We start from the raw sequence: 6,000 nt of genomic DNA, 5'->3' as shown, positions 1-6,000 counted from the left end.
GACATGCAAGACCCTCTATACAGTTTTTATTTAACTACCTAGGGTTCTAGTGATGTCCAAAATTAATGATAAACATGCCACCAATCCCAAATATACAAAGGTTATACAAGATTAAAAACCAACGCAAACAGATTTTCAAGCATGAATACCTTTCAATCACAAAACAGTTTTAAATACAATGATTTAAACTTAATTTAGACATGCTTGTATGAATAAAATAAATTCAGTTTTAAGTCCTGGAGACCACCTAAGCATGCACAGAACACAGGCTTGAGGGAAAGAGTAAAATAGAGACTTGCCTTTAAGACTTTAGATTAAAAGCTCTAAATGTCGTCTTTATCAACTCCGGCAACGTCGGTTGTGTTAAATGACCTTTGCTGCTCCTAGTTCAGTCTAGTTGCACACACCAAACTTCCCTCCTTGATTTGGTCTTAGCTTAAGCCCAAAACCCTAACCTTCCTCTCTTATCTCCCTCTGTAATTCTCTGTATCTCACGGTCTCTCTCTTTTACAGAATTTGGCTTATATTTCTAAAACCCTAAACCCCCGTATTGCTTATATTTATAGGTGTATAACAATAACCCTAGTCCATGAATAATTAGAGACTAAGCCCTAATTCCAATACTAGTCGGCCCATGAAACAATCTAAATTGCAACATACGGCGACTTACTATACAAACCTTAAGTCGGCTACATTAAATTGTAAAACCCTAACTGAAAATACATAAAACAATCTAGCAACTAAATAAATTAAATAATTAGCAGTTAAATAATTACCACAGTTAATTGTAATTAAAAATAATACAATTAACACACAATAATTAATCAATGTAAATAAGTCAAATAATACACATAAAACAATTAAATCAATTTTAATTCAAAAATCAATTAATAAAGCAAATAAATAATTAAACAACCAAAATTAGCAATTAACAAACAAAAAGACAACAAAATAACAATTAAAAATGCCGAGACTATCCTTTTCAAATTAGGGGTACTACAACCATATTTGTAGAAAAAACAGATATCTACTATTTGCTTACTTGTAAAAGAAAGTAAATGGACTATATTGTCTAATGAAAGTACCTTTTTAGATGTATTGCATTCCATGGATGCGCAATTGGACGTCCATCAGCTTCAGCCAACCGGTAAGCTCCTTTCCCTACCACCTTTGTGACTCTACAGGGTTCAGCCCAATTGGGTTACAATTTCTTTACATGGGCTGTTTCCTGCTTCAACACCCAATCGCCTACCATAAAGCTTCTGAACCTGACTCGCTTGTTATAACTATTACGCAATTGTTGTTGGTATGAAGCAAGCCTAATTGCTGTTGTATCCCTCTTTTCTTCCAAAAGGTCGAGGCTATGCTTGAGCTGTTGATCATTGCTTCCTTTGAGCACCAAATGTGTCCGAAGAGTAGGAACGGCTCCGAAGAGTAGGAACGCCTACCATAAAGCTTCTGAACCTGACTCGCTTGTTATAACTATTACGCAATTGTTGTTGGTATGAAGCAAGCCTAATTGCTGCAGCATCCCTCTTTTCTTCCAAAAGGTCGAGGCTATGCTCGAACTGTTGATCATTGCTTCCTTTGAGCACCAAATGTGTCCAAAGAGTAGGAACGACTAACTCCGAAGGGATAACAACTTCAAACCCATAGGCCATGGCAAATGGGCTTTCCCCCATCGGCCTTCGTAGGGTGGTTCGATATGCCCAAAGCACCTGAGGTAGATTCTAGTACCACTTTGATTTGAGCTTCTCCAACTTTTTCTTCAGGCAACTGAAAATGGTTTGGTTAGTTATTTCAGCTTGCCCATTCCCCCGCGGATGGCTAACTGCGGCCAACTTCTACCTGATCCCATGCTCGGCGAAGAATTTTCTTGTGCTTCTGTTGTCTAAGTTCGGACCATTAACCTTTTTGTGAAGTAATCGGCGGATTATATTGTTCAATAGAAAACTTTTTACTTGCTCATGGGTCACGCTTGAATAAGCCTCTGCCTCCACCCATTTTGTGAAGTAATCTGTGGCTAACAACACGTATTCCTTTTGCTCCACAGTTTTGGGTAAAGAACCGACCATATCAATCCCCCATTGTGCGAATGGCCATGGGTTCGCCATTGCGTGCAAATCCTCAACAGGCTAATGTTTCATTGGACCATATTGATGGCATTTGTCGCATCTCCTAGCATACCCTTCAGCATTCCGAGCCAAGTATGGCCAGAAATAACCTTGAGTTAGGACCTTATGTGCTAAGGATCTGCTGCCGGAGTGGTTGCCACAATCCCCATCGTGGATTTGCTTCAATATTACGAGGGCCTCAGTGGGGCTTAAACATTTCAGGTAATGACTTGAGAATGACTTCCAATACAATTGATTATTGATGATAGAATATCTGGCTCCAACGAGTCTGAGTTTCCTTGCCTCGGCTTTCTGGTTCAAAAGAGTTCCATGCTTGAGGTAAGCTTCTAGCAGATCCATCCAGCATGGTTCTCGTGGAATATTTGGAATCATTATTATCTCCTGCCGAGGGCTTATGTTAGGTTCGTCCAGGATGTCAATTGTATTATCTGGACCAAATCTTCGTCTGAAGAAGATGCTGCTGTGGCCAACTGATCTGCTTCAGAATTCTCATCACGAGGTACTTTGTGGAATTTGATTTGATCGAATCCTCGTGTAGCACTCTCCACAGCCTCTTTGTATGCTTTCATTCTTTCTTTTTTTGGCTGATATTTGCCTGTCACCTGATTCATAATAAGTTTGGAGTCACTAAAAACCTTTAGACACCTTACCTGGAGCTGGTTTGCCAACCGGAGCCCAGCGAGCAAGGCCTCATACTCGGCTTCATTGTTAGTAGTAGGAAAAATCAGACAAATTGATTGTTGTAGCTTGGTGCCTTCAGGGGTTGTGATAACGACTCTGGCCCCGGCACTAGTTAGGTTCGAGGAGCCGTCTACCCGAAGCTCCCATTGTGGCTCGAGAGGGTCTGGCTCTTCAGGTTTATCTTCATACTCAAGGAGGAAGTCAGCCAATGTCTGTCCTTTGTGTGACACTTTTGGTTCGTAAGATATATCGAAGGAACTGAGTTCAATTGCCCACTTAGTTATTCTTCCGGACAAGTCTGGCTTGGAAATAATAACTTACATGGGATAGTTGGGTAGGACTATAATGCTATGTAACTCAAAATAGTGTCGAAGCTTCCTCTTTGCATACACCAAAGCTAGTATGATCTTCTCTGTTTTGCTGTACCGTGTCTCAGCATCTGTCATCGTCTTATTTGTGTATAAGACTGGGAACTAATTCTTCCCTCCTTCTCTGATCGGTACGGCACTTGTGGCTATGCCAGAGTTTGCTAAATACATGATAAGAGTATCACCAGGCTTCAGAGTAGACAGAATTGGAGGTTCAGCCATGCAGCACTTCCATTGATTGAGAGCCACTTGCTGTTGAGGTCCCCATATATCCTTGTTCTTGGATCTTATTGCATTGAAGAACGGTTTGCACTTATCTGACAATCGCGAGATAAAGTGGCTAAGAGTTGCGATTCGGTCGGTTAGAACTTGTACTTCCCTGTGAGGTTTTGGTTCCTGATTTTGTATAAGGGCCTGAGCTTGAGCCAGGCTTACCTCTATTCCCCTCTTGTTGACAATATGGCCGAGGAACTACCCTAAAGAGACTGCAAAGGAACACTTAGAAGGATTCAGCTTCATGTTATACTTTCTCAAAGTGTCAAAGATTTCTTGGAGGTGCTTAGGATGATCCTCCTTCTTTATACTTATAACCACCATGTTATCAATGTAGGCCTCAACCGTCTTTCTTAGCATCTCGTCGAAGATCTTGTTAACGAGACACTAGTAAGTCGCCCCAGCATTTTTACGTCCTAAGGGCATGACTCTGTAATAGTAGGTGCCTTTATCTGTTATGAAGGTAGTTTTCTCTTCATCCTCTGGATTCATAGGGATTTGGTTATAGCTGGAATACGTATCGAGGAATGTGAGTCTCTTATAACCAGTGGTAGCGTCAACCATCTGATCTATTTTGGGTAGTGGAAAGCTGTCCTTAGGGCAAGCTTTATTGAGATTGGTAAAATCTATGCACACCCTCCATTTTCTATTCTTCTTTTGTACTACCACCACGTTAGAGAGCCATTGTGGATAGTGCACTTCTCAGATGAAGCCTAATTAAAGCAGTTTGTTTACTTCTTCAATAATAATTCAATTGCACTCAGGAGCGAACCTTCTGTGTCTTTGCTTGACTGGCTTGAATACCGGATCCACCTTCAAGCTATGGTATGAGACTGAAGGATTGATTCCTACCATGTTTGAATGATCCCAAGCAAACGCATCTGCGTTCCGTCGAATGACATCAACTAACGCTTCCTTTTCTTTAGCTGTGGGGGAAGAGCCTATATAGGTGACTTTCTGGGGATCGCCGAGGATTACTTTAACAGCCTCGAGAGATTCCTCGGTAGGCTTTGTAGCCTCAGTTTCATCCTCCGTTTTCAGTTACTTAGGCAGAGGGCTCTGTAATTGTTATTTGGATATACCCCCAGGAGTCGCAATTGGTTGGGACTGCTTAACCATCTTCTTTGCTTAATTCTGTGTCAACATGTAGCATTCTTTGGCAGTGACTTGATCTCCCCAAAGATTAATAACCTCCTTATCGTCCGAAGATAAGCATCGCATCACTTGATGAAGGGTAGATGAAACCCCGTTCATTTGGTGGATCCAGCCTCTTCCTATAATGAGATTATAAGAATGGTGGATCTCCGTTAGAATAAAGTTCTCCTTCAGTGTCTTCTTTGTCGTAGTAACGAATAAATCAATCACCCCAAGTGGGTCCACCTTTATGCCATCAAACCCCATCAAGGGACTAGATGTAGGCCGAATTGATGATAACGGGATCTCCAGCTGCTCAAAGACTGCCTTTATGATAATATTGGCGCTACTACCTGGGTCATCAAAACCCTTTTGATCATGCAATTTGCCACCAGAAGGCTGATGACTAGTGGATCCTCGTGGGGGAGTTGAACTCTGGATAAATCTCCATCGCTGAACCCAATACTGATACTGCCCGAAGTGATAGTGTTCACCGAGGATAACTTCCTTAGCTTATGGGCTGCCCTCAGTCTGGATCTATATACTTCTTCTGACTTTTAGTCATTTTCTGATCTCCCATGTATTGCGTGGATGACCTTTACTTGATTACCTTCTACTTTCTGAGGATTGACATCCTGAGGCTTCACGTAGTCCTTCGTTGTAAGGTAGTCTACCAACTCACCCCTGACTATCATGTTCTCCACCTGCCGCCTAAGGGATCTACAATCATTGGTTGTATGCCCATAATCTCTATGGTAGGCGTAATGCTTACTCTTGTCCCTCTGCTCCAATGGTTGCCTCATTGGCTGAGGAGCTGCGAATCTTATCTTATTTTCTTAAAATAGCCAAGCCAAGGTTGTGCGAAGAGGTGTGAACTTTTCCTCTGTCGTTTGCTTCTTCTCAGGCACCTGAGTGATCGGTGCTAAGGCATACTAGCTTTTTTGACTTCTTGGATTTGAAAATTTTTCCCGAGGCTTATTCTCCACTGTGACAAGGGTGGCATGTTGTTCTCGGTGGGCTACATTCTCCTCAAGGCAGATGTAGATCTGTGCCCTAGCATTGAGAGTCTGCATATCCGGAGGGGAATATTTAACTAAGGAGGTATGGAACTTGGTTCCCTGAATCATTGCAAGCTTGAACGCTTCTATTGCAGTCGCAGGATGGCAATCTGCTATTTCCAAGGCCTCCATGTTAAATATGGACAAGAAATCCTGTAACGTTTCTCCTTTCTTTTGCCTAATGGTGAAGAGGCTAACGATACTCTTCTTTTACTTCTTGTTTCCGCAATACTGTGCTAGGAACATAGTGCACAGAGTTTCGTAGTCCGGGATGAATTTGTGTGGCCTATTTCTGAACCACTCCAATGCAGCTCCTGTTAGGCTAGTCGGAAAAAACCTTACATATGAATG

Source organism: Cornus florida, unplaced genomic scaffold (genome assembly GCF_030987335.1).
Source record: "Cornus florida cultivar Cherokee Brave unplaced genomic scaffold, ASM3098733v1 CherokeeBrave_3.0.0_Hap2_Chr04, whole genome shotgun sequence".
Lineage (NCBI taxonomy): Eukaryota > Viridiplantae > Streptophyta > Magnoliopsida > Cornales > Cornaceae > Cornus > Cornus florida.
Note: the sequence above shows the minus strand (reverse complement) of the source record.